General features: G+C 39.2%; 1 protein-coding gene and 2 non-coding genes across 5 annotated transcripts in view; 2 read left to right on the forward strand and 1 right to left on the reverse strand.

The window, feature by feature from the left end:
* The window catches only part of NAV3 (neuron navigator 3), a 332,922-nt gene that overhangs the window by 250,270 nt on the left and 54,776 nt on the right, over window positions 1–27,876 (reverse strand). The window lies entirely within an intron of this gene.
* Window positions 23,243–23,322, forward strand: LOC118624882. Its single transcript, XR_004958542.1, has one exon. It is a non-coding gene; the product is annotated as a small nucleolar RNA U2-19 (small nucleolar RNA).
* On the forward strand, window positions 23,447–23,516 carry LOC118624881. The gene has a single exon (XR_004958541.1). It is a non-coding gene; the product is annotated as a small nucleolar RNA U2-30 (small nucleolar RNA).

Genomic DNA, 27,876 nt, shown 5'->3' on the forward strand with positions numbered 1-27,876 from the left:
TTAACCATAATGAAAAACATCTGAAAAGTCAGATGTGTTATACAGAATAAGGGATCATTATTATAATCAATGAAACATGCTACCATGGATTACATTAACATATTTGCCCAAAAGAAACAGGCAATAATTTCAGATAACTACTGCACATGTATATTGAGATCAACTATTTTTTGGTTTTTAATTTCATTAATGAGACACAGAAATCAACTTATTTCCATAGAATATCCTTCTCTTGAATCCTATTCCCCATCGTTTCTGCGCTCCGGGCAGCTGGAAGGACACATCCAGTGGAACATGAAAGCCACATAATGAAAACGGCAGAACTTTTATCAGTATGAGTTCTTGAGTTACTGTCCAAACAAGAGCATCCAAACTCTACATCCAACAACCAGAAATGCCTTGGATTGTGTGTGAGAGAAATGAACAGCTACTGAGCTAAGCCCCTGAAATCCAGGAATCTGGTACAGGCTGGTGCTGATTTAAATTACAGAGACACTCTTTTTACATCCAAAGACTCTTTGCAGAACAACCCCTCTATGTCCAGGGATTCAATTACAAATCCGACAGAGGACTAATGTCCATTCTCAATATTCCTGTTTCCCTTCCAGAGACCACTGCCCTATACCCACAATCCTTACCAAGGACTCTCTTCATTCCTCACAATCTTTTCATTAAACCATTTAATATACATTTTTAAATACTTATAATGACCTCTTCATCACTAGGAATTCCCTTCCTTCTGAAGCTCTGAGCTTGGATTCCCAGAGGTTGCCTTCAATTTGTTACTACTGGTCCTGGGGTGGAGATGTAAACATAGGTTGGTCAAATTTCCGTAGCTGGGATCCTTGGAACTTGGTATGCCATTTTCAATTTTTTCCATTAAAATAATAAACAGGACTAAATGTTAAATAGATCGAATATGCTAACTTTGCTTTGCAATTTACAAATGAGTCATTTCATTAGTTCCTTTTCAGTTGAATACAGTAGGGGTTATCATCATAGCCCTACTTTATAGACCTACAGAAGAGGTAATATGGGTTGAGGTGCACTGTTCAAGAAAACTATCACTTATTACATGGTTTCTATGGCAATGATGGTTCCCAATTTCAGTACAATACATCCTTAAATTTTTGAAAGATGATCAATTTCTGAATCCATGAAGTGCATCTTTTCTAGTTCAGCTGTGATGTGATGTGATGTGTGTGTGTGTGTGTGTGTGTGTATGAAATTAAATGTTATGATTTCTAAAGTATATAGAAACATAAGCAATGGTTTTTAAAATTCAGAATTCTTCACTATTATAATCTAGTTAGCAGAATTTTTGAGTAACAGAAAATGTATTTTTTATTTCTCAGATTGGCTTTAGGCTTTCCAGCTGGTGGACTGAGCACTGACCCATGCACCAAGAGGTCGCTGATTGGATTCCTGGTCAGGGCACAAACCCGGGTTGCAGTCTCAATCCCCAGTAGGGGACATGCAGGAGGCAGCCGAAGGATGTTTCTCTCTCATTGATGTTTCCATCTCTCTCCTTCCTCCCCTCTTTCTAAAATCAGTAAAAAAATATTTTTAAAAAAATGGCTTTGGGCTTACCAGACATCTTGAGATATGCATATAAAAATACTAGAAGCAAATCCAGGCTATAACAGTAATGAAAATGATTAGATTTATAGGTATTTTTTCTCTATAAAATTTTTATGTAATATACTTTTATATAATTAAAATTTATTTCAAAGCATTACATCACAGGTATTTTAAGAAAATTATAGAGAACACTTAAAAACACGATTTGGTCTAGGGAAAATAAAGATGCCATGAGACTTCAGATTCTAACCAATAATATGAAAACTCATTATTATTTATCCAAATCGACAGGCTCACAGGTGAGCGGGATTTGGACCACACTTGTGTTGAAGGATACATGGCAAGAGGACGAGAGATGCTGGACAACGCTAAGGGCAAAAACGGGTGCAGGGTCCGAAAGGGGAAAACCCGCGGGAGAGCCTATTCCAGTTCAGAAAGTGAGGCCAATACTTCTGTAGGACAACAGAGGTGGGCTGGGGGGCACACGGGAATGACGAAAGCCAGAATGAGACAAAGGACGAGTTTTCCCAGAAGTAGGAGAATGGAGGGAGGTGAGTAACGGAAAGATCTGGAGATCACCAGAGAGCCAGGATGCTCCCAGGGGCCCAGTGACGAGAGCAGCAACTAGGAGGAGGAGTCAGGGAGCTAGCCCAGGGTGGCTGTTCTGGCTTCTCCAGGGAAGGCAGGTGATCTGGAACCACAGGCTGAGTTAGGGAGTGAAGAAGGAGCATCTTCAGGGCTGTCACAGGAAGTAACTTCTCTTAAGCCGGTGATTTTCAACTGGTGCGCCACAAGAATTTTTCAAATGCGTAGGCAATTTTTCAGACGCCTGGCTATGTAGTCAGGGGCACTGACTGCTTTTCCTTTCATTGTGAAACTTAAAAAAAAATGACAACAGCCATCCGGTGTGAATGAATCAAAATTATACCTACTTTTTTGGGTCAGATCAAAATTTAGTAATTAGTTAATGCAGAGTTTAGTCATTCGTTTATGTGTGCCATGAGATGAAAAGTGGAGAAAATCACTGCTTCAAGCAAACGTCCAGAAGTCCTTGCACTTCAAGTTCACTGACATAAAGATTCAGAGGTAGAGCTTTGATCGAATTACCATAGTTCCCACTAACATATTTACTACCATGTGCTGGGCACTTTATAGGTATGCTTTCATTTACCCTGCAGAGGACCCTATGCGTGGGTGGGTATTGTATTCATTTCACACAGAATACAATTGAGGATCAGATCCATTTACCATTTGCTCAAATAAACAATTTGATCAATAAACAGCAAGTCACAGAGCCAGGTTTGAAATTGCTTCTCTTTCTCTTCAACACCTGTACATTTTCCATGATACCATTCTATCTTCGCTGTTGCTGTACACAGTAGAAAAGGGTAACATTAACATTTCCAAGCCATCTGTCCCTGTAGTGCCTTTATATACACCCATAAAATAACTGCTTTCCTTTAGAACACCTCACTTCAGCCCTACGTGTTCTAGTAGATTTTTCTTTTTTTTCACATTAGAAGGTTCATGGTAATGCCAAGGTAAAGGGATTTGGCTATGGGAAAATTTTCACAATCTTTCCCCAGGCGGTTTCAAGCTACAGCTCCTAACAGCATTGTTTTGTGGCTCTGATATATTTGGGTTAATAATAATCACAATTTGTTGGTTATCCCAGGCTGCTAGTGTTTATAGTATAGCTAATTCTGGGACACAGGATTATAAAGTACCTTGTTGCCACATGGCTGCAGTTCTCCAATGGTTCTAAAAATAATAAAAATAAAATACTGATCTTCATTTCTATGACTCCATTAGCTATTTTACAGTTGGTATGCACTTAGCAGAACATTTACCTCTAAAATTCCAAGTTAAAATCTGAATAAAAAAATGAATACTCATAGAATTCCATGTCTAACAGATATATGTCCCCAGTTATTAGATTTACAAAAACAACAAAGTAATTCACATCCTTCCTCAAACTAGCCTAAGTTTAAGACTAAGCCTTTGGAAAGTGTGTTAAATACGTCACATACCTCTAGCCTTACATTTCAGCTTCTTCCCTGGTAGTTGAGCCCTGGGAATGGGGCCTTTACATGTTCCTGTAATGAAATAATTAGAAACCCACTTTTCTAACCAAGATTCTTTCCTCAGAAATCTCTCCAGCCCTATCATTACCTTTTTGACAAGTATGTAAGGCAGGTAATCCCAAAGAACCTGAATGGTTCTCTTTTGTCACTCACAAGGCAAAACAGTGATTAATGTCACCTTATTATCCAATAATCTTCTCTTTCCCAAAGCAAGAAGCATCTCAAGTACAATTCTAAAAATCTATACTGTACTTGTTCCGACAAACAATGCTGGTGAACATTTGGATGTACGCTTACAAATCAAGAGGGAAGAGATGGCAAACCTCTGGCTTCATGAGCCAGAGGTATCTGAGTACAGGTACATGGAAGTAAGTTCAAACATGCGCACTTATACTTCAAATAGTTCTAAGTTCACCATCTACATTTCTCTAAAAGTTTCATGGTCCACAATTCTAAATTAATTGTGTTTCCAGAAAAACACAAATTACTTCTTTGTTCTGTGAAATTAAAAGTAAGAAGGTCAGTTAGGACTTGATTCATTTTACAGTTCTGGGACTGGTAACTGTGTGTTTCTTAAATCTTTTTTTCTCCCATTTTCATGTTCAATATTAGACCCTTCTTAAAACAAAATCCTTTTTTTTTTCTTTTCAGACGAATGTGATAAAATTGAGTTGGATAAAGTAACTGAGAAAATTAAGTACCATATGTAGCATGGTATTCTTTAGTCAAATAGTAATTGCGAGTTTTAGAGTGTTAATTACATAGACTTGAGTTATTGTGATACCAACAACAAACACATTCAGCTCTTACCCGTGCTAGGCACTGTGCTATGTTCTACAGAGGGACAAGTAATGCAACTCTCAAAACAACAGTGTTACAGAAAGTGTTACTATTGCTCTTTTTTACATTAAAGAAACTAAGATTTAGAGATATTAAGAACTTTGCGAAAGGTCACACAGGCAGTAAGGTGGCCGAGCCTGGACCAGTGACTCTGCCTGAGGAACTGGGGCTCTAATAGTGTGCTCTGTGGTAAATGCACATGCTGAATATTGCTCACAACCATGGTGCGCTCCAACCCTGCTGTCTTTCCAGTGTCATTTCTAAAACTGCAGCATAAATGGCTGTTCAGTACTTCATAGAAATCCTGGATTGTTCCCTTCAGATTCCGATCACAAAGCCCTACCATGACAAAAGGCCACCAAGATACGCAGGTCAGTTAGGTTTTCATAAAGTCGAATAAACAGGGGCCCTCTGAGAGCAGAATTCCGTTGATATGATTGAATATAAAGCAAAGGGAGTATAATTGCTGCTGAGAACAGTGTACATACAGATTGTCTTGATGAAAACACGTCTATTCTCATAAGAAAACAGATGTTTGCTAAATTAATAGGATTTATTTTGCCTTGAAAGAAATGTCCTTCAGTGGTTGCTAGGTAACACATATTTTAATTTAAGAAACAAGCTAAGTTACTGACATTGGAATATTTTTCTTAATTATGTATTTTGGTACAACAGGAGGTTCAAAAATAAGGCACAAAGCAATGACTTAATTTGACATGATATACATACCCCTTGCTACTCCCATTCTACAGAGTTGCAATAGTGCTATGTCAGCATTTTAATTTTTTTCTTTTTATTTATCTTTACTGTTGAAAGCATTCCAGATGTCCCTCTTTTCCCCCATTATTCTCTCCTCCTTGCTCTTGCCCCACCCCCCACCCCCGCCCCTGCCTTCACCACACCGTTGTCTGTGTCCACAGGTTATGCATATACACATATAATTTCTGTGGTTTATCTCTTCCCGTCCTCTACCCCCCTTCCCTCTGAAGTTTGTCAGTCTGTTCCCTACTTCCATGTCTCTGGATCTATTTTGTTTATCAGCTTATTTTGGTCATTTTATTCCACAAATAAGTGAGATCATGTGCTACTTATCATTCTCTGACTGGCTTGTTTCACTTAGCATAATACTCTCCAGGTCCCTCCCGTTCATCTCAAAGGGTAAGAGATCTATCTTTCATACAGCTGCATACATGAGCATTTTTAGAAGTTAAGCTGGACCTTGACAGTGTAAGTCTAATTTAATAATACTCATGTGGGCTTTCTAATAAGTAAGATCTAAATATACTCATTCACATATGTTTACTTTATTCAGTGTGACCAATGTTTCAGTTAATGTGAGTGTCTGGACAAGATTTAGTCTGAAGCTAAAGAAGTATTTGACCACACTTGGACCCTTGCCCCAGACTAATCCACAATCAGTAGACTGCTCTCTGTGCATTCATTTCTTTTTGCTCACAGATACCAAATATTTGTTCTGTTTGTTGTCTTTCTGTTATCTTCACACTAACCTAAGTTTCTCTCCCTTGTTCCATCACTAAAGATTCTAACTCTTCCTCTACCTTGTCTTTGAAAATATTCTCTTATAGTTCCTTCAAACCAGCTCCTGGTTCATTCTTTACCCTTCCTTGAATGAATCACCCAGCTGGTTGCAGATATTCTCTGTGGTAGTTGCGATAATGGTCACAACTGTCCACTCTTCCCATAATGATACAGAATCTATTTGTCTGGCCTTTCCTATGTGACCTGAGCAAGCGTGACACAAGCGGATCCTGGGAAAGCTCTTGGACAATGGGTCTTGCTGCTCTGGGAACTCTAGGATCCGTGAGAACAAACCTGGATGAGTCTGCTAGATGAGCCCTGGTCATCCCAGCTGTGTCAGCTGAGCCATCACACACCAGCTTGCTGGCAGCCCTGTAACCCTCGGGGTTGACTGGCCACAGACATGAGTGTGACCATTAAGCAGAGAAGAGCTGCCCTTGACTAACAAGCTCAGTCCAAATGTTCAACCCACAAAGTTGTGAACTAAAGAAATAGTTATGCTTCTGCCATATGGAGTTTTGAGTTGCTTTTCTGTAGCAAAAGCTACTTGATATATTTTAAATAACTTCAAATAGAGAGGGATGTGCTAACAAAATCGGTAGCTAAGAGCTCTAGAGTAGCTGGAATAAAAGATACCCATAGTATAAAACGTAACCACACTCAGCCAAATGGTTTCTGTTTACGGATCACTGTCTAACAGAATGGAGATATAAAAAGCAAGCTAATACACTTCCTAAAAGAAAATAGCCTTGACCATGAACACGTGTTCAAAGGAAAGGTCACATAGTGGTGTTTCTGGTATTTCAATTAGAAACAACTCTAATAATACTATCAGCGGGAATCCCTAGGGTCCAGAGAGAAGAGAAAAATATCACAATGGACCTTTCCACACAGAAAGATATTGATCTTTGGGTATAACTTTAAGTGCTAAGGCTTGATTTTGATTAGTTCAATGTGGACTTGATACATTTTTTTTAATCCTCCTATTAGAAAATGCTGCTGCTGATTCTGTGTAGGTGAGTGCAAGTTTCCCTAAAATCCATTCCATTTCCTAAATGCTATTTCCACCTTTAAGAATAGAAACTGTCAATCAAAAGGATCTATTGGACCACTGCCTTTGGATGTAAAAAGTCACTGGATGACTCAGAGTCCAGTCAGAAAAGCAGAAAACACTCTAGGTGTTTTGTATTTAAAAATATATATATTTGTGACTGCCTAGCCGGTGTGGCACAGTGGATTGAGCATCGTCCCAGGGACTGAAAAGTCCCATTCAATTCCTGGTCAGGGCACATGCCCGGATTGTGGGCTCCATCCTCAGTAGGGGGTTGTGCAGGAATAAGCCGATTGATGTTTTACATCGATGTTTCTCTCTCGCGCGCTCCCTTCCTCTCTCTGTAAAAAAATCAATAAAACATATTTTAAAAAAATTTGTGACCACTGATTTAAATGATGGAACAGCCATGAAGACAAACAAGGAAGCTTTAACCCAGACTTTAGCAAGAAAGGAAGCCACCACTATTGTCTCTGCCATGGAAAACGGACGTGGTCTTGCTGAATTCCAGAAGCTGGGCTGAAATGATGGGAGCTAGGACTGGCAGGATCTGAGACCAGAGCAGAGACACGTCTACTGCATAAAATGCCAACCTATGTCCCAAAAGCATTTGTACATTAAAATACCTTTTAATGTACAAATGAATAAAATATCAGGTAGATTTTGTACTTTCGACTTTTGTTACAATTACACGAACACTTTAGCAAACCTGCCTTTACCCTATTTCAACTCTATTTCTAATACAATATCTATACCACCAGTCCCTCTTTTTGTAGGATTAATCATTCCTTCTTTGCTTCTGTACCTTTTAGTTGAAGGAGTTGGATTCTTCCCTAAGATGCAATCAGAAAGAGGTTTTGGTCTCTCCCTTCAAAACAGTCTCTGGACTTATTTTTCTGTCTTCTCTCAATGAAATATTGAACCATACATATATTTTTTCTAACAATAAATAGTCCTTCAATTTTAGCACTAAAAAAATATGATGTAGCCCTGGCCAGTTTGGCTCAGCAGTTAGAGCGTCCGCCTGCGGTCTGGAGAGACCCAGGTTCGGTTCCTGCTAAGGGTACGTACCTCGGTTGCAGTTTGTCCCCGGCCCTGGTTGGTCGTGCGGGTGGCAGCCACTCGATGTGTCCCTTTCACATCAATGTTTCCCTCTCTCTCTCTCTTCCTCTCTCTCCCTCCCACTCTGTCTGTACAAAAAATGGAAAAATGTCCTCGGATGAGGATAAAAAAAAAAAAAAAGTGATGTAATCTGTATCTCATGTAACTCCAGTCCAGGTTCCAGGCATGGCATGCACTGTTCCCTTTGTTTGTAATGTTCTTCCATAGATACAGCTTTCACGTCACCATTCATTTATTCACTTAACCATTCCACTCACATCGCTGCTCAAACATCACCATCTTAGAAATCCCTTCCTTATTTTCTAGATAATACCCTCTCCTCATTGCAATTCTCTTTGTCTAACTCCATATGTTGCTTTATTTACCTCAAATGCATATCAGCACCTGACATACTATAGATGTGTATTCCCACTATCTCCACCCCCTCATTAGCATGTGAGCTGCATGTCATCCAGCACTCTGTCTTGTTCATTACTATATCGCAAGTGGCTTGGACAAGATCTAGCCCATCCAAAATGCTCCATGAACACAGATGGGATAAAATGAATGGAAAATGAATGAGTGCACAAAGCAAAGATGTGACCAATCTACAACTCCTTTGTCTTTACACCTCTACAAAAGAAGATAACATTGCTGTCAATTTAATTCTTTCTCTGAGATAAAGTGATCATCTTCAAAGATCACAGAAAATTCATCATCCTAATCCTGAAAAAAATTTTCAGATATACAATGGCAACAATTACCTAAAAAGATGCAAAGAATACACTATCCAGTTGTATTCCTGGATTCTGGCTGGAAGACCTTTTCTTTCTTTTAACATGAAGAGACCCAGTGGGAAATCCCTGGCTTGCATTTCTGTTTTTGTCAAACATTCAACAGTAACTGATAATCTCTGCATCTGTTATTTATTTGACAAATCTCCAGAGGGCCATACAAGGGGAAATTTCAGAGAAGCCCTAAACAAACTGCACAGCTTTATGCAATACCAGGAAGAGTTTTTCACCGCTGTGTAAATGTTAGGCTTAATTTAGTCATTCACACAAATGGCTACTACTGATGCATTCTTCTGCAAAGAACATATGTGACATAAAGATCTGGGATGTGTCCACAATTATATTTAAAAATAAAATTAATTACATATTTAAATTAAGCCACTTGACTCTGGGAGGAGGCAAAAGTCAAGGAGATTTTGCAGCTGGTCAGGAAGGAAACCCAGGGTGGAGAAGTATTTGCAGAGCTCAGGAAGAGAGGAGGATTGTAAGGCATGAAGGAAGAGACTGAGATTCTGTTTAGGGAGTGTTCAAGATTCGGACAGCTGGACTCAAAGGGATGAAGCATATCCCTTAAACATATTTTACATGACTAAACTGTATATTCTTTGGAAATTAATGAGCCACATTTGGCTTGGATTTTTTTAAAGCAAGTTAAATGACTATTTTGTAAGTAATATGTATGCTGCAACCCAGGCATTAGGCATAAAATGAAAATGCCAGATCATAAAACTAAGAAAAAGCACCTATGCATTTAACCCAGTTATGAGTTTTAGTTTATTATTTTGAGTTTAAGATGCTTGTTTTCTGAATGAGAACATAACGTGAAGTTTGAACATAACATGAAGTTTGCTTTTTGCAAGCTCTTCAACATTCAGACTAGGCAATACCCATGGATTGTCACGCCACAGTCATGCAAAGGAAAAACAAGACATACAGGTTATCCCACCAGGCACTAGCAAGCCCTTTAAGAGAATTTAGTCCATGCCTGTGACCATAATTTATTTTAATGAAATTCCCAAAACAAGAAGCTGCCCTCCAAGTGTGATTTTTAGATGAAAGCATCATCATTTATCTTACAGTTTCATGACACACAAACATCTGCAGGAAAACATGAGAGAGCACCCTTCACTATGCTATCAAAGCAACTGCTAAACTGAGAGACCATCTGAAGTCCAAGTGCTATAAATCCTCTCTGAACCGCCACAAATATCTTATACCTTCCCAAATGATTGATGGGTTGATGCTCGATGAGCGAATAAATGACTGAAGCCCCTGATTGTGAATCAAAAGCATGATCTCTTTACATGCCAATAAGACTAATAAGTATTAGTCTGCAGAAGAGATTAGATGGTTCTCTCTTGAAACAACTAAAAAAGTTGGCATAGATACAAAACGCAAAAATTATGGGAAGCATTATCCAGCAAAACATCTGCTGAAATTTTCATTCAATTAAAAGCAGAGCATCATAAAACCTCAAGTTGGCTTCCTTAAAATGTCATGGCTCAGAGGTGAAGGGGGATTCCTGCTCTGGATATGATTAAGACCCAAAAATAAATTTTTTTAAGAAACATAGTCAACAGTCAATGAATCTATATTATACACTAAGCACAGTGAGAGAGAAAAAAGCTGTATGAGAAATTCAAGATCCACATCAGACTGAAGAAGGATATGTTCAATAGACAGAAGACGAGGCACATAGCTAAAGAATCTTTAAAATAATCCTCTGTGGAAAAGTATGAAGCACAACATAAGAATGTGTAAACATTTTAATTAGTAATATTCTAAGTACAGAATTTAAGATATGGGAAAAAGGGTAAACATGCTCAAGCCGTATTTTGCTTCGAGCCCCTGACCTGACAATACATGGTATAGTAACCATGCACACATCTAGTCCCTGAACTCAGAGTCCAGTCTTCCCAATTACAACCTAAGTCAAGTTATCCTAACTAGAGAAATCAATTAAACAGTTAATAAAACACATGTACAAAACAATTAGAATAATGCCTAGTATATGGTTAAATATCAGATATATGTTAGCTATCATCATCATCATAACCTTCATTCTTCTTATTAAATATATTAGCCTTCCAGTGGTTTATTAAATGAAGTAGATATTACCGGAATGGTTGAGAGCATTCTACCTGTACACAAAGCACCAGTGTGAGTTGACTACTGGATGCATACATGTGATCTTTCCTTTTGTTTCTTCCTTTAGTCTAGCTAAGTGGTTCTCCTCTGGATATAAGAATTGCTGTATACATGATATATGAATTAAAATATATATACATAGCCCTGGCCAGGTTGGCTCAGTGGTGGGAGCATCAGCCCACAGACCAAAGGGTTGTGGGTTCAGTTCCTATCAAGGGCATGTACCTGGGTTACAGGTTTGATCCCTGGCCCTGGTCGGGGTGTTTTGGGGTCAGTTAAGCTATTTAAAGTTTTTTCCTATTTTTTCATGTCATAAATGGACTTTAGAAGTTAATTTAAAAAAAGAGTGGCCCTGGCCCGTTTGGCTCAGTGGTTGGAGCGTCGGCCTGCGGTACAGAGAGACCCGGGTTCGGTTCCCGCTAAGGGCACGTACCTCGGTTGCAGTTTGTCCCCGGCCCTGGTTGGTCGTGCGGGTGGCAGCCACTCGATGTGTCCCTTCACATCGATGTTTCTCTCTCTCTTCCTCTCTCTCCCTCCCGCTCTATCTGAACAAAAAATGGAAAAATGTCCTCGGGTGAGGATAAAAATAAATAAATAAATAAATAAAGAGTGCCTCAGACTCAGATATAACTAGTAACCTAGGAATGAAAAACATTAAAGATGACTGCAGTAAGTGAAGATAAAAGAAAATAAAGTAAAACAAAAACAAAAAAACTTATCTAGACACTTTAAACTTAACTAAAATCTTCAAGTATATTTTGCATATTTACCAACATTCTCGAAAAATGTATGCTTTAAGGGTTTTTCCATTTTTCCAAATAGAGGAAAATGTGTATTTGCAAATCACTAGTTTGATGCTAATTTACAGAAAAATTCTAGTGTGAATTACTGAATAATTGATTTGTGAGACTTTGTAAATTAAAAGATGTTTCTACATATCATATTTTGTTTATTAGGAACAAGTCAATTCCAATCAACAGGATAACGTTCCTTGGCTTGTCGGCTCATCACTCCATTCTCTGCCTCCATGGCCACATGGCGTTTTCCCTGTGTGTCTGCATCCAAATTTCCCTCTTCTCACAAGGCCACCAGTCCTTAGAGTAGAGCCCACCCTAATCCAGTATGATCTCATTTTAAGTCAGTTACATCGGCAAAGGCCCTATTTCAAACAAGGTCACATTCACAGGTACATTAGGTTAGGCCATCGACGTATCTTTTGGGGGCATACAATACAACCCTGGTAATACTACGTTCCAGGCAATTTTCAATTATATTGCCTCAATTGATGGTGCCATCAACTCAGTGGAGTATCATTCCCTTTTAACCAAGGAAAAACCAAGCTGGCTAAGGTTAAGCTACTTCTAAAGTAAGAGGCAGTGTCTGGATGCAAACACGGAACTGCCTGATTACAAAACCCGTGTTTCTGAAACAGAGGAATGAATACCCTTGAGTTACACAAGGTGTCATCAGTCATATAAGAATTATTTTGTTTTTATTCTCACTGGAGGACATTTTTCCATTTTTTTGTTCAGATAGAGTGGGAGGGAGAGAGGAGAGAAACATCAACGTGAAAGGGACACATCGAGAGGCCTCCACCCACAAGACCAACCAGGGCCAGGGACAAACTGCAACCGAGGTACGCGCCTTTAACGGGAACCGAACCCGGGTCTCTCTGGACTGCAGGCCAACGCTCTAACTGCTAAGCCAAACCGACCAGGGCAAGAATTATTTTGAATAAATATGTGCCATCTTCCATGGAAATCAACTTTAATGACAAGTGACTTAAAACATTAATTTTACATTAGCATCAATATGTTTTGTAATAGAAACAGAGGGTATTATGAATCATTTTAGCTTCAAATACATTTCTTGAATCTGAAAGTCTGATTTTTGGCAAACTGTTATGAGTAAATATTTGCTCTGTCAGTGTATAGATATTTTTTACACACACACACACACACACACACAAAATTAGAGAAGCATTGCTAGAATGACAGGTGTTTTTGTATATAAAATGAATGATCATTTGCCGGGCTACTATGGAAAAAGTCCAAGACAGGATGCAATTCTTTAAATCTAAGTTGACAATAAACCAAAATATCCTATAATCTGTCCTTATTAGTTGACCTTTTAACAGAAACACAGACATAAGAATGAGAGTAAAACTCTTTAACAATTCTGGCAAGATGGAGCAACAGTTTCATACATTTTTTTGGTGTCGGTTTCATGCTCTCTCTAGTCAACAATTTGGATACATTTTATGAAAATGCCAGATTCCAATTCCATTTCCTCAAGGGAATTCTAGGATTCACAAAGGCTAGGACACATAACCTGATTCTGGTGTCCTTTCCCCCCACAACATGAGGCACCAGATCACATTTCTCATCCAGATGGCTCTTTGCTTTCTCCCCAGATACATTCCTACTTAGTTATCCTACAGCTCATGTTTAGCTGAAATGACAGCACTGCCCTATGAGTATCCATTCTTTCATTAATTCAGAATTGTTCTACCACACCCAAACTGTCTGCTAGGCATTGTTCTATGGCTGGTAGGAGTATAAAGTAGGGCTATTCACTTCTGTCTCAAATACAGAAGGTTTGGGGGTTTTCCAACTCTGCTCTCCTATGGGTTGTCTCTACTGATTAGCACCTACATAGCCTCCATGTCTGGCCCTCTCTCCCTCTCTGCAGTTTACCTTATTGCCTCCCGGGTTTCCTTCCATGCTTCAGCGTTGAAGCAAAGTGTCCCTGGAGGAAGACCACCAGCTTCTTGGAGTGCACCTTTTCTCCCTGAGCTCAAGGGCAACCTCCTGAACACAGACGACAAGGCACAGCCTGAATGCTTTCAGCAGAACACGCCCACAGAGGTCCCTGTTACGGGTGCTAGCGCCCTCTACACCACCCATTGCAGGTGCAGAGGGAGTAGTGGCCACGACAATGTCCCAGATAGGCGGATTAGACGCCACCGGTGAATGGCTGAAGTCAGGGGCAAACGTCAAATTAGACATAGGCCAGAAAGAGTTTTTAGATTATGGTAACTTTAGCAATCTGTTAAACATAATAACCCAAATTTCCTCTCTAACTGAACTCCCTGTGGGACATAGCTGAAGAATGCCTTAACAGCAAAATAGCGCTATTCTGAAAAGGAAGTTTAAAATAAAAATAGTAGGAACGTTGTAAAGATGTCTCAAGAATTACAACAGCAAGACATTTAAATGACTGCTTAAATATTTTGATATGTCTTCGTCCCTAAAGATATCTATCCCACCAGGGTAAATGTATTATAATATCATTTTTATTCATTCATTTTTGTGTGTTTAAAGTAAACAGAGATAACTTTAAATATATACACTGTAACTGTAGACTCGGATGCTAGTCCAATCATTTCAATAGAATTTGCAATAGTCATGAAGATTAAAGAGATTATTCCACAGTAGATACAGCATGCATGAAAAATTATTTATACAAGAAAGCTGTAAAATAAATTCCCTATTTCCACTGAGTTATGTTCCAGGATGGGCGATGCATTCAAAAGGCAGTTAAACTTCATGTCAGAAGCCGATTGTAAAAGTGTGTTGTATCCACTAATGTTTCAATCAAGGACTAGTTCTACTTAAAGGAGAGTGGAGCGGTCTGCCTTTCGTCCAGGCCTAGGAGCACCAGCACACAGGGCCTCAGTCTGTGGGCAGCATTTTTTCCTTTCCAGACTTGGAGCTGCCGGCCACCCCTTGTGTCCCTTCCTCCCGTTAGTGTTCACTGCGATCACCTCTGAGCAGGATGGAACGGAGCCGTTGTCTGGACAGAAGCAGGACTCTCTAAACTGAAGTGACGTTTTAACAAGATCAAGGAAGAAAAATGAAATCCCTGAAAAATTATCAACTACATTTGTTCAGATTCATTTACTGATTTTTACTTCCTGTCTTAAAATGCATGTCACCTTTAATGGTCAAAATAGGTTTTAACCTTCTGTAACGACAAAGGTAAATCTAATAATCCCAGTGGCTGCATTCTGAGCACCGGCTAATACCTGTATTATCTAATATAGGATTGAATTCTCACAACAAAACTGTAAGGTAAATATTATTATCCTCACGTTACAGGTAAAGAAACTGCGACTGTGAGAAATTAAGGAGCTTGAAGAGGGTTAAAAAAAATCAGTGGAAGGGTCCTGGGTCATGATGTGAAACCCGCCTATTTCCATTGTATATTCTTTTCACTGAACGACAAATTTATGGTTTGTTTTTACTTTCAGATTCTTTAAACAATTCCATCTATTTTCATAGGCAAGGATAAAGCACCACTATTATACAGAAGAAGCAATTTGATCTATAAGTTATGCAAAGGAGAAAAATCTCTTAGAATGATATGTTGAACATTTCTCTGAAATATTGTGATTAGTAAAGCAGTGGAGAAATCCATCCATTAATCAATGTCTTTTAACAATATCTACACCAGTTATCAAAGAAAAGCATACATTTTCATGATAGATATTATTTTCAGAAAGAAAAAAAAAACAGTGGAAAAGCCAAACATTATAAAATGAAATTTATATGATCACCAAAAGCTGTTTAGGTACTGGAGGTGGAGAGGTACAAGGGTATATTATTTTTAAAGTGCATTTGTCTGTCTTAAACATATTGGTATCATTGTTTCTTTTTCTTCTAACAGACACATTTATGCACATTCTAGTCCATGATGCCCATTTGAAAACCATTTTGTGTTTCTAAATAAATAAAAAACTTCCAAGCTTTTCAGGGAAGTACAATAATTTAGCCCATAAGAAGTCATAAACAGTATGTCAGCTCCAATACTTTCTGGAGGCATATGTCGTTGGCTTTATATTACATTTACAATAGTGATGTTAATATTTATGTATATTTTTCAATATGCAATTAGTAGTCTGTGAAAACAAGCAGTTCTGAATATAAGTTGTTTTGTAACATCCTGCTGAAAAATAAACATATAATTTGTGATTGCTACTTACATACCAGACCTCATTATGTTTTAAAATAAGGAGAAAATATGCTAAAAACCATGTTAACCACAACATTATAGTTTCTACATGGGGGTGGTTTATTTCTGGCTCTCCAGAACTATATGGAAGAAAATTATGTGGAACGTATAAGCCACTAACATTATTCAGCCCCTTACACTGAGAAATAAAAGTTCATCTACATCCACACCTACCTGCAAATATGGGACACACATGAAATCATCAGATAAGAAATATTCCACTCAGTTAAGGTTTACCGAACTTGCTTGCGTGTCCAGCATCATGCATGTGTCCAACATATTGTATATATTAGCTATCTATTAGGTGTTTCCAGTCTAAGGAGATGGTGCTGGAACCTTGGCTTTCTTAACTGAAAATCAGGTATAATAACAGAACCTCTTCTATAGTATTGTTGTGAGCCTCCTATATAGAAAACAGATGATGAAATATAAATGAATACCATATAAAAGTGTATGACAGAGATAATTTGTATTACTAGTGATCCCAGTGCTAGAACCAGGAGGTCTGGAGTATATGAGAGGTTTCATAGAAGAGAGAGATCGAGTTAGATCTTAAGATAGCAGAGGGGCCAACCAACAGTTCTCCCCTGGTAGCTACTGGAAACTACTCCAATCAAGGCTCGGCTTGTAGAAAGACAAGGAGGAAATGCTTTCCACAGAGATGAATGCCGTTCTCAAAGATTCAGACTGGGAATAAATGCAGGTTACTGAATGAGCTCTCATCTGTCCGGACTCCAGGCCTTCGGACGTGTTGTCCCTTCTGATGTGAAAACCCTGTTCCACGCTTGTTCAGCTGGCAAGTTTCAAATCATTCTTTAAGTCATATCTTTTCAGATAAGGGTTTTTCATGTCTACTGCGCCCACCTTCTCTACCTTTTCCCCGAAACTAGGCATCCTGTTCCCAGGACTCCTTTCATAGTTGGTTACACAAATGCCAAAAACTACAGTGCCCATGCTCCCTCCATCCCTCCAGAGCCCCGTGTGGGGAGAAACTGTGCTTTTCCTTTGCTTAGCTAGGAGTTGTCATGAGCCGGTCGCACAGGAAACTCAAAATAAAGTTACTAAAGTCAGAGATAAAGACATGTGCCTGGGACAGGAAGGATAATGACTTCTAGGGACAGAGAAGAAGGTGACTGAAAATCAGATTGCAAAGATCCAGGAAGCTGGACAGAGAGGCTCAGATTTGAATTCAGATTTTCTGTCTTTGGGTGAATGAATCATGATGGAGATAACTTCCTAGAGAGCAGAGATATGGAGCTGGGAAGCCAGCTTGAAGGTGGCTGAAGGACACAGATGGGCCGGGCTAGTGGTGAAGTGTAGAAAGTTGTAACTACTAAGTAATGATAGAAGTTGGCAACCTCTGTGAAATACTTATCCTCTTTGAAGTTATACAGTGTCAGCTATTTTACTCCCAGTTAATAAAAATGTTATAAAACAATAGTTTAATAGCTAACACTCATCAATTTCCTGTGTGCCAAGCATTCATGAACGCTTACATGAGTTAAATCATTAAGTCCTCCCAACAGCCCTGTGAGGTCGGTACTATTTTCATCTCATTTTACTGGGAAAGAAACCTGTCTCTATATACAGCTGGTGTGTGGTGGGGCTGGTTTCAACCCAGACTGTCTGGCTCTGAGTCACACCTTAACACTCTGCTACACTGCCTGAGGGTTATTTTCTAGTCCCTTAAACCCAGTCTCTATCTTCAGTAATCTTTCCTTCATGGTAGTATTAACTGTTGTCTCAATGTGTCATTCAAATAAAAGAAGCCATCTTTTTATGTGGATTGCAATAAATGTAAACTCATAGAAAAGAGATTTAGATGAAAAAGGGAGTTCATTATGAAGACTCAGAGGTTTGTCTGCCTAAGAGTAGTCTTCTGGGTCTGTAGAACCCATAGCAGGTAATTAAAATTAACTGGAAAGCCCTCCGGGGAACAAAAGCTTCTTTGTGTTCCTCCCCACCCCACCCCTTCCTTTCCCCTCTCCTCCCTCCCTCCCTGTCTCTAGCCCCAGAGTCTTTCCCGCCTGCTTTTCTTCACTCCATCCTTCTCTCCTGGGGGTGAAAGGCCTTTCTCGGACCTGCAGGTCTAAGGCAAATCCAGGTCTGATATTTCGGATCTACTATATCCAGTGCCCATAGCTAACTACTTACATCCATGGCCCACAGCTCCCAGGGAGAAGAAACAGAACTGACATGGCTGGAGAAAAATCCGCCCGTTATCTGATCAGCAGTGAGCAGCGGGAGCAGGGTCGCAGGCAGGCTGCCTGCTCCGTGGACTGGAGGATGGGCCGTCAGAGAAGAGAAGGGAGCAACCAGGCTCTCCTGCCATGTCCAGTCCAGTATTTACCAGCAATGTGCTTTGTAGCCCAAAATGTTTCTATTGTGATCAACATACAAAAGAAAATTGTTGTGGTAATATCTGTGCTCATTGTTTTACAAGTCTTGTCTACAGTTAATATAGTTTTCATTAAACAAGAAAATAATTATGATTGTTGTAGAAGATAAACATATTATTTCTAGAGTCTGGGTTGTTTTATGGTTAATTAAAAAACTTTAAGAGTGAGTAACGCACCCTGGCCGGTTTGGTTCAGCGGTTAGAGCGTCGGCCTGTGGTCCAGAGGGACCTGGGTTTGGTTCCCGCTAAGGGCACGTACCTCGGTTGCAGTTTGTCCCTGGCCCTGGTCGGTCGTGCGGTTGGCAGCCACTCGATGTGTCCCTTTCACATCGATGTTTCTCTCTCTCTCTCTCTGTTCCTCTTTCTCCCTCCCACTCTACCTGAACAAAAAATGGAAAAATGTCCTCGGGTGAGGATAAAAAAAAAAAAGAGTGAGTAATGCATTAAGTGTAGAGATAAAATCCAATGGATATAAATATATAACTGACTATGTAAACTGAAAATATAAACTGAATATATTTTAAAGTAAAAAAAAAAAAAAAAACAGAAGCAATTACGGAAACAAACAAACTCCCATACATTTGACATATCACACAAGTTTTCTAGGTTTCACCATCCTAAATTTGACGTATGCATTTTGAAGGTCTCTCTACTTTTAAAATTATATATCACTCCCCCCCCCTACATGTATGGTATTTGAGGTAAGTATCTAAAATATAAAGAGAATTCCTTAAAAAAATGATTCATTAATTATATAAAGAAATGCATGAAAGAAAAACATTTTCCCCACTTGTATACTATTGGTAACAAACATAAATGGAGATGATATATTTTGGTTTTGTTCCTCAAAGTAACTTCTATAGCTTGTAATACATCTATTCATCTTGAAGCTGAATTTTGAGATTCAAGTTGGTATATAAAAAGCACCAAGTCTCTGAAGACAAAGATAACATTCTGTTATGCCAAAGAGGGTGGGTGGGGGTTAAAAAAATGATTTCAGATATATTCAAAGGCATTTAGTGACCAGAGGAGAACATAACAACTTTATGATCACTGAGCAGTAAGTATGAGAACAACTTCTCATTCCTTGATTTGTGCATTGACTACACACTGATTTTAGGTCTCTTAGCATTTTTTAAAAATAAGACACTTGCTCAAATTAATGCAACCATATGACGTGAACAGCAAGAAAATAAACACTGACTCTTGTGCAGAAAAGGTGTAGAAGGAAGATGAGAGCAGAAAGAATGAAATAGTATAAAAACAACTTTTGGTCCTAAGCCCAAAGTAAGTTAGGGGAGAATTAAGAGTCGGCAGTGGTTCTGAAGCACATTTAATAAGGACTGCTATGCCTTCCTGTTCCATTGGCGTGGTTTGCATGACCACCTACCTTTTGGGATCATCTTTATTGCCTTTTTTATATGCCCAGTTGCATAGTAGCTGTTTACACAACATAAAAAAAAAAAAAATTCATTTAATGCAATGGCCAATCAGCCAAACTTTTAGTGGCATTGACCAACTCATAGAGTGAGCATATGATGGACATCTGGAAGCCAACTTCACAGACAGTGGTGTCCTAATTAGAGATGATTAAGAAAGAAAATTCAGAGAAATTCTACCATCCATAAAATAGGTAGTCAAAGTTTCAGGAGATAATTAAAAATTTTTTTTTTCTTTATTGATTTTAGAGAGAGAGAGAGAGAGGGAAGGAGAGGTACAGAGAGATAGAAACATCAATGAGAGAGAACATCAATTGGTTGCCTCATTCATGCCCACAACCTGGGCATGTGCCCTGACCGGGAATTGAACTGGCAACCTCTTGGTGCATGGGTCGCCACTCAACCACTGAGCCATACCGGCTGGGCTCAGGAGATAATTTTTTTTTAAACACTGTATTAACAACTAAAATATAATGCTAAAAAGAAAAATTAAGAATATAAATATTTTTTCAGAGAAAGGAATGAAGGTAATGACAATTATGATGAAATCACTTCAAACAGCCCCATCCCTTCTTCCCAAGCACTATATATAGATGATATAGATATAGAAATAGATATACATATAGATATAGATATATAGATAGATATAGATACAGATACAGATACAGAAACAGATACAGATACAGATACAGATACAGATACAGATACAGATACAGATACAGATACAGATACAGATATAGATATAGATAGTGAGAACTTCAGAGTTGCATTTTCAAGCAAACCCAGGAGCTCCAAATGGAAACTGAAGAAGAGGAGCATCCTGTAAAGGGCCAGAGGAGCTCAGATGAGATTGGTAGAAAGGGCAGCAACAAGCACAGTCTGAAAAAAGTCTCATTGTTGATCCAGGGCACGAGAGAAGAAAGGATCTATGGCAAGGACAGCCCAGGTCAGGGACTTACACAGAGTGAGCAATCTCCAAGTGAGCTGCATATTCCACACTAGATTCACGTAGATGTTTTCAACGCTAACATTCCCCGTTTTAAATGTTCTTCATGTTCACTGGCAGAGGAAGCACTAGACTAGAGATGAATGTGTGTCTTCTCTTGCCCTCAAGAAGAGCAGGCTGGGAAAGCAAAGTTTAGAGTGTTGTGCTGAAAACGATCAAACAAAACGACCAGGCTGCCCTTGCATAAAGAAGCAGAGAGGCAGGCACCAGGCCCAACCTACGTGAAAGCAATTTGATGAGAACAGAATCATCTCTTCCACTGAGAAGTCTATTTAGCGAGATTCAGAAGTGAAAGAAATAAAAAGGCAGTCAAGATTTCAAGAGAGTAGCCAAAGACAAGAAGGACAATTAGTACACAGCAGAAGAAACAGAACAAACAGAAGACAAAAAAGACCATTAGAAACAGAAATTAAGTTGAGTAAATTATGAGCATCTGGTAACTGGTGCATGAATAGTTTATTTTGAAATAGCTATATAAACTTTTACATTTTGAACACATAAAACATGCCTCACTTGATGATTCAGATATTATTAAAATCTAACTTTATTCAGATTTAGACCTCACGCCCTTCCCTGCTCCAAAATTCAGATTCAGCCTTCAGGAAAAATTAGTTCAAATCTGACTCCTCAAGAAGCCTTGGAAAATCATCCTGTTTCCTCAGAATCTAATCCTCATAAAACTCTATTCAACGTAGCTTCTGACCCCATCTTCCATCCCTCCCTATACGCTGTCTTTGTCAAGATCAATAACGACTTCTAAGTGTTAAATTCACGGGCCAGTTTTTAGTTCTTATCCACCTGCCTTGTCAGCAGCGTTTGATGCAGCTGATCCTTCTCTCCTCCCGGAACCCCTTCTTCATTTGGCTTTCAGATAACACAGTCTCTAGGTCTTCATCCTGTCTCCCCGGCTGCTCCTTCTGTCTCCACTGATGTTTACTCTTCATTCTTCTGCCTTCTGAACATTGGCATTCCTCCGCTATCAGTAGTACACCTCTTCTCTTCTCAATGTACACTCTCTGCCTTGGAGACTTCATCAAGTTTCATGGCTTTACGTACTCCCCGTACCATGACTGCTCCAAATGTATTAGCTAATGTGATCACCTCCCTTGAATTCCAGGTGCCTATTTCCAACTGTGAACCCAATGTCTCTATTTGAACATCCAAAAAGCATCTTGTGATGCTTAATTTTATGTGTCAATTTGATGGAACCACAAGATGCCCAGATAGCTAATAAAACATTATTTCTGAGTGTATCTGTAAAGGGTTTTTCTGAAGAGAATTTTGAACTCATGGCTCTCCCCAGGGCGGCGGGCATAAGCCAAACCTTTGAGGATTTGAACAGAATAAAAAGGTGAGAAGGTTGCATTTGCTCTATGCCGACTCAGCCAGGATACTGACATTCTCCTGCCTGGGGCACGCCTGGTTCTCAGGCCTACAGACTCAGCCTGGAAGCCATACCCTCAGCAACCTGGTGCTCAGGACTTTGAACTTCAACTCCAGCCTTGGAGGGTCTGAAGCTTGCAGATGGCAGACTGTGGGACTTCTGATCCTCTGTAATTTTGTGAGCCAATGCCTATAACAAATTTCTCTCTCTCTCTCTTCTATCATTTTTTAGTTTGTTTGTTTGTTCATTTCTCTGGAGAACCCTGGCTAATATATATCTCAAAATTGAGCTACTGATCCCTACCTCACCCAAAATGGCTCCTCTGCATTTTTTCCGTCTCATTTCACAGCAATTACACCCCTCCAATTGACCAAGCTACAGCCTCAGTGTCATCCTGACTCCCCTCTTTCCTTCATGTTCTACGTATGACCTGTCAGAAAATTCTGATAACTTTATGCTTTAACTTATATTTAACTTAGGTTTTGTTGTTGTTGTTGTTGTTGTTTTTTAAACAGGGTGAAAACATTCAATTGTTTTTGACTGAGAGGTAAAAAGAAATGCAAATGCATGTTAAGGAACTTTCTTTATCATGCTTGGGAGAGAACAGGGATATAACATGATTCCAAAAAAACACAAAGGCCAGAAATCCAGTCATTGGATCAAATGTGTGTGGTCTTAGTCTACTTAGACAGGTTCCATAGTTATCATATTTTCTCTTATAAAATGAGAATATAGACACCTAAACTATAATGGCTGCTATAACAAATAGAATATTAATTTCGAAAGCAATGAAATGCCAAATAAAAATAGGTGCTTATAATAAAAGTTACTGGTGATTCTCTGAGATCTGCTCCTACTGAAGTGGATCAATGATAAAAATAGCCAAATCTGAGCATCAGAAGACCTCCCAGTCTACCTGATGCATGATCTCTATAGTTCTGAGAAGCAAAAGTATAAATAATTAAAATTGTGTGTGTGTGTAAGGGTGACAGTGGATAACTGAGGTCTTGCAGAGGGTGAATGAGATTTGTGGGGGTGGGGAACGTGTGTGAAAGGCTGATCAGTTCTGAGCAATGATGAAAAGCTTCAATCACTGACCTTTGTAATTATGAAGGTTTCTACACTTGATCTGAGCTCAGAATTGGAAAAATAAATAAATAAAAGTTACTGGGGAGTTACAGCACTCCAGCATTAGATCAGCTGAGAGGTGCAGAACTTGGAAACAGAGCAATGCAGAAGCAAAGAGGTGTGAGACCAGAAGTTGAGCTCAACAAGAGCAGAATCCATAGTAAATGCATACATTCCTTCTCTTGAGACCTCATTAGAATTGTACAATTACCACAATGCTTTGAATAACATGATCACCAAAGAACAGAGACATATTATATAGATATCTTCCCGCTGCACACACACACACACACAATCTGCCAATGTAAAAGAAGAGAATAAAAGCCCAGGATTGTCTAATTGATTATAGGTGAAGTTCATGGAGAAAAAAAGCAGAAGAAAAGGCCACAGAAGCCAGATGAGTCCTAAACCCAGGATGGCCAGCAGGCTTGCAATTCAAGTTGCTGTGACCAAGTACCTTGAAACCAAAATCAACAGAGGTCTAACCAAGGCCTACCTTGGGAAGAGCACTTTATTCCTGAGTAAAAGAAACTTGAGAGAGAATGGAGATGAGAAAAAACAGCAAGAAGGGCAGCAGACAGTGAGGCCAGAGCTCCGGGATTACACGGGGAATGCCAGTAAATACCAACCCTCCGATCAAGTGAGAGGAGTCAGGCGACACGATGCAGTGTGCACGAGTCATGCGCCAAAACACCCTGTAAGGGATTTACAAGTTTTCCTTCTGTGAGAGTTCAGATGAGCTGTTCTCTAGGACAGATCAAGTATCAATGACAGTCAAGAGTGGGCTAGGGGAAAGCACAAGAAGAAGAAAAATGAAAGGGCCAAGAATTCAAAGTTACAGTATTGACACAAAAATCCATTTGTTCTTTCTGATGCCTTCTTAGACCAGAGTGTGTCAAATATGTATGAGCCTACACATCACCTGGGGGCTTGTTGAAGCAGATTCTGTGGCGGTAGGTCTGGGAAGAGCCTGGGGTTCTGAGTTTCTTACAAGCTCACCGGCGATGCCTCTGTGACGGATCCATACTTTAACCACGAGGTACTGATCTAAGCAACCTGAGAAACCGAAATGAGTCTTCTTGTAGCTGTTCATTGGTCTCCTACAGGCCATGACCTACAACTTGGCTCTGTTTCCCCCACACAATTTCAATTAGACATTTAAAAAACAGGAGATTGCACATAAAGGTGTAGTGTCCTATTTCTCTTAAAATACAAGGACAGCTGGTATCACTGGGTCTGAAGTTTTACATGTCAACCATCAGCTAGAGCTGAGTGAAAGGTACCCTCAGAGGAGACAGGCTCCTCCCAGTCTCCCATAGCCCCTTCACCACCAAACCCATCTCTGACAGAGGCAGAGGCCATTTGCTATTCATCACGCTATTGTTCGGTTGATTTTGTTTAGCAGAGGAATATTTTTCCCTACCTATATCTCTGCCAAAACTAAGGAAAAATATTTAGACCAAGTTGTACCATGTTATATACTCTCAATTCTTTATAGTATCTGACAATCCTCTTTAAAATTTTGACTTAGTAACACTTTGTCTTATTCAACTACTTATTTCCAATACCTAAGACAGAGCCTGGCAAACGGTACTGCAACTGAATTTCTAATTGGAAACAAAGACTCGGAACCAAGGGCCTTCTGGAATCCTTCAGCAGTACCCTATTTTGTTACATTAATATTTCCACTATTAAACCTGCTTTAATGTGCAGTCAGATCCATGAGCTAAATTTATTTACCTACAATGAACCCATAGATTTACAGTCAATTCTTTAGAGGAATTTTGTGGCCTGACAAAGAAGAGAATAGGGCTGTAGTGACCTGCCCCTTGAAAACAAGCTTGGTTACTATTGAGAAAAATGATAATGGAATTAAAATGAAAAGTGCAACCTTACTATATATTGCTTACTTCATTAATTTTCTAACATGAGCACTTTCTAAATTTTGTGACAGATTTCCATTGTCCTAAAAATAGCATAAAAGAAAATGTGTTCTTTTTTTTTTTTTTTTTACCGTAAATTAAGATTAAAAGGCAAACCAAATGGCCACAAAAGGCCAGAATGAAATTAAATCCCATTTTCAGTGGTTATAAATCATAATTTATACTTTCATCTGCACTCTTTGCAAAGGAGTGGGAAATATGACTCCTCTTATCAGATCTGTGTATTTTGTTTAAAAGAAACATTTGGGTAAATGTTTCCAGACATCATTTATTTTTTGTGAAAAGGATATATATAGTAGTACAGGGTGGAGTGGAATGGAAGGAAGACAGATTTGAAACAGAATCATGATGCCTCCTTAAAGTTAACACTTTTTAAATAGTTTTTTTTTTTTTTTAATGTAAAACAGTGAATATATTTTATACAAAGCCCAGGAGTAATATTTTGCATGGAGAATAGAACTTCTGAGAACATTAACCACATAAAATCAAAACCAAAATAATAGAAAGGCAGGTTCTAATCAAAATACTTACCTTGTATTTGGAGAGTATGTTCTAAGTTTTATATCCTGCGGCATGCCCAAGACTCAAAAAATGTTCCCTTTATTGTTTACCATGAAATGACTGACAGGCAAGTTTTGAAAATTATATCATCCACAATCTATTATCTCATCCCTGCTTCCTTCCCACAAAAAAATACACACCCACACACATACCATGAGCCCCTTGTTCTTAAAATCTTTTTTAAAGTTGGGGCAGCCCCAGACAAACTAGCAAGTCTCTATGGACCTTTCACCTACTTTGCTCCTATTTCTCTGTTCATATCTGATACCTCAATTCCTTTCACTGTGCCCCCCCCCCCAGGGTCTTAGGCATGAAAGGCCTCTATTGGGTGAATCTGTGAAACATACATTTTACAAGAAACACTGCTGTCCCGGTCTAATTTCTTTCTTCTATCAGAACTCATCATGGCCTATTTCTTTCAAATGTGCCTACTTTGCTAATATTTAATGAGTAACTCCTTTGGAGACCTGAACCAAGGTCTCCAAAGGTGCTTTGTTAGGCAAGCACAGTGTTTGAAAAAGATTTCAGCTCGTTTGAAAAACTCGGAATAGTTCACATTAAATTCCAAACCTCTAGCTCCTTTGGAGAAATGGGAAGATCTGGCAATACCAGGCGCACACTCCGCGTTTCAACAGCACTGGGGCAGGCCCTGTCGCACGGAGCCCGCGCTGCCCTGGTTCCCTCACCCGACGCTGTTACTTACCCAGGCTCTTCTCAGGCATTTGCTCTTCTTGCCTGCGCCCTGTGAACATTACTGTGAGTTTCCAATTCCTGTGCTAGATAATGGCTAGTTCTTCTTGCTATGCCGTCGGTAGTGTTGGTTCAAATAATGAAACCCCAAGGACTTTTTTCTTTTCTCATAATCAAGCCTACTTTACTATCAGCAGATAGTTTTCCACACCGAGCTTGCTTGACATTTTTATATTAACATGAAATAACACTTACAGCAAAGATATATCACAGATGTGTGTGTGTGTGTGTGTGTGTGTGTGTGTGTGTATATATATATATATATATTTTTTTTTTTTTTTTCTAGCTTTTACCTTGGCTTATGTTTTGAATCTTACTTTAGGAGACAAGCCTTTCTAGGCCTGGTTCATAATTGTTCTGTTGGGAGGGCAGAGACACCACCATCTTGTTAGTCAATTGGAAAAATATCTGGGAAAGTGCTAGGCAAGGTTCCAAAGTCAACAGACCAAGGGAACACTGCTGCAGTTTCTGGAAGTCAGGAGACAAGAGGGAAGCTCAAGTTCTGGGATCCAGGAGATCAAAACACAGGTTTGAAAGGGGAAACCAGGTGTCAACACATGAGTTAAAGGAAGCAGCACTGATGAGCAAAAGTAAATTGTCCTGTGTGATCCTTGATATTTTCGACGGAAAATGGGTAGCTCTTGGTCTACTTTTTGGAGTGTGTTAGTGTAACTAGATAGAGGAGAGCATATATGATTACAGTTGGAGTTTTCATGTTAATAGCAACAACAAAAAGGAAGTTCTTGGAGAGCCCTGAAGCTGCTTCTCCAGCTCGGAAAAACTCACTTTGCTTTAAACACCACTGCAAACATTCTGAGGGAAGTTGCTGAGGTCACTGTTCTCAAACCTTATTAGAGAAAGGCATCATCCTTGTCACCCAAGTCCAGGATCCTGAACGCTGGATTTTATCTTGAGCAAACCTCATCCTTTGAAAGTAAGATTAAGCTTGTTTACACAATTTCAATTTCCTCCTTTTACTTAGATGGGTTATCTGCTGTTGTTTTTTGTAAATATTAATGGGCTTTATATTTATCAATTCACTTCCAGTAAGGTGTTATCTCTATTAATATATGTGTATGACAATAACAATATAAGTACTCAATGCAGTTCAAGTCA

Source organism: Molossus molossus, unplaced genomic scaffold, assembly GCF_014108415.1.
Source record: "Molossus molossus isolate mMolMol1 unplaced genomic scaffold, mMolMol1.p scaffold_m16_p_10, whole genome shotgun sequence".
NCBI lineage: Eukaryota > Metazoa > Chordata > Mammalia > Chiroptera > Molossidae > Molossus > Molossus molossus.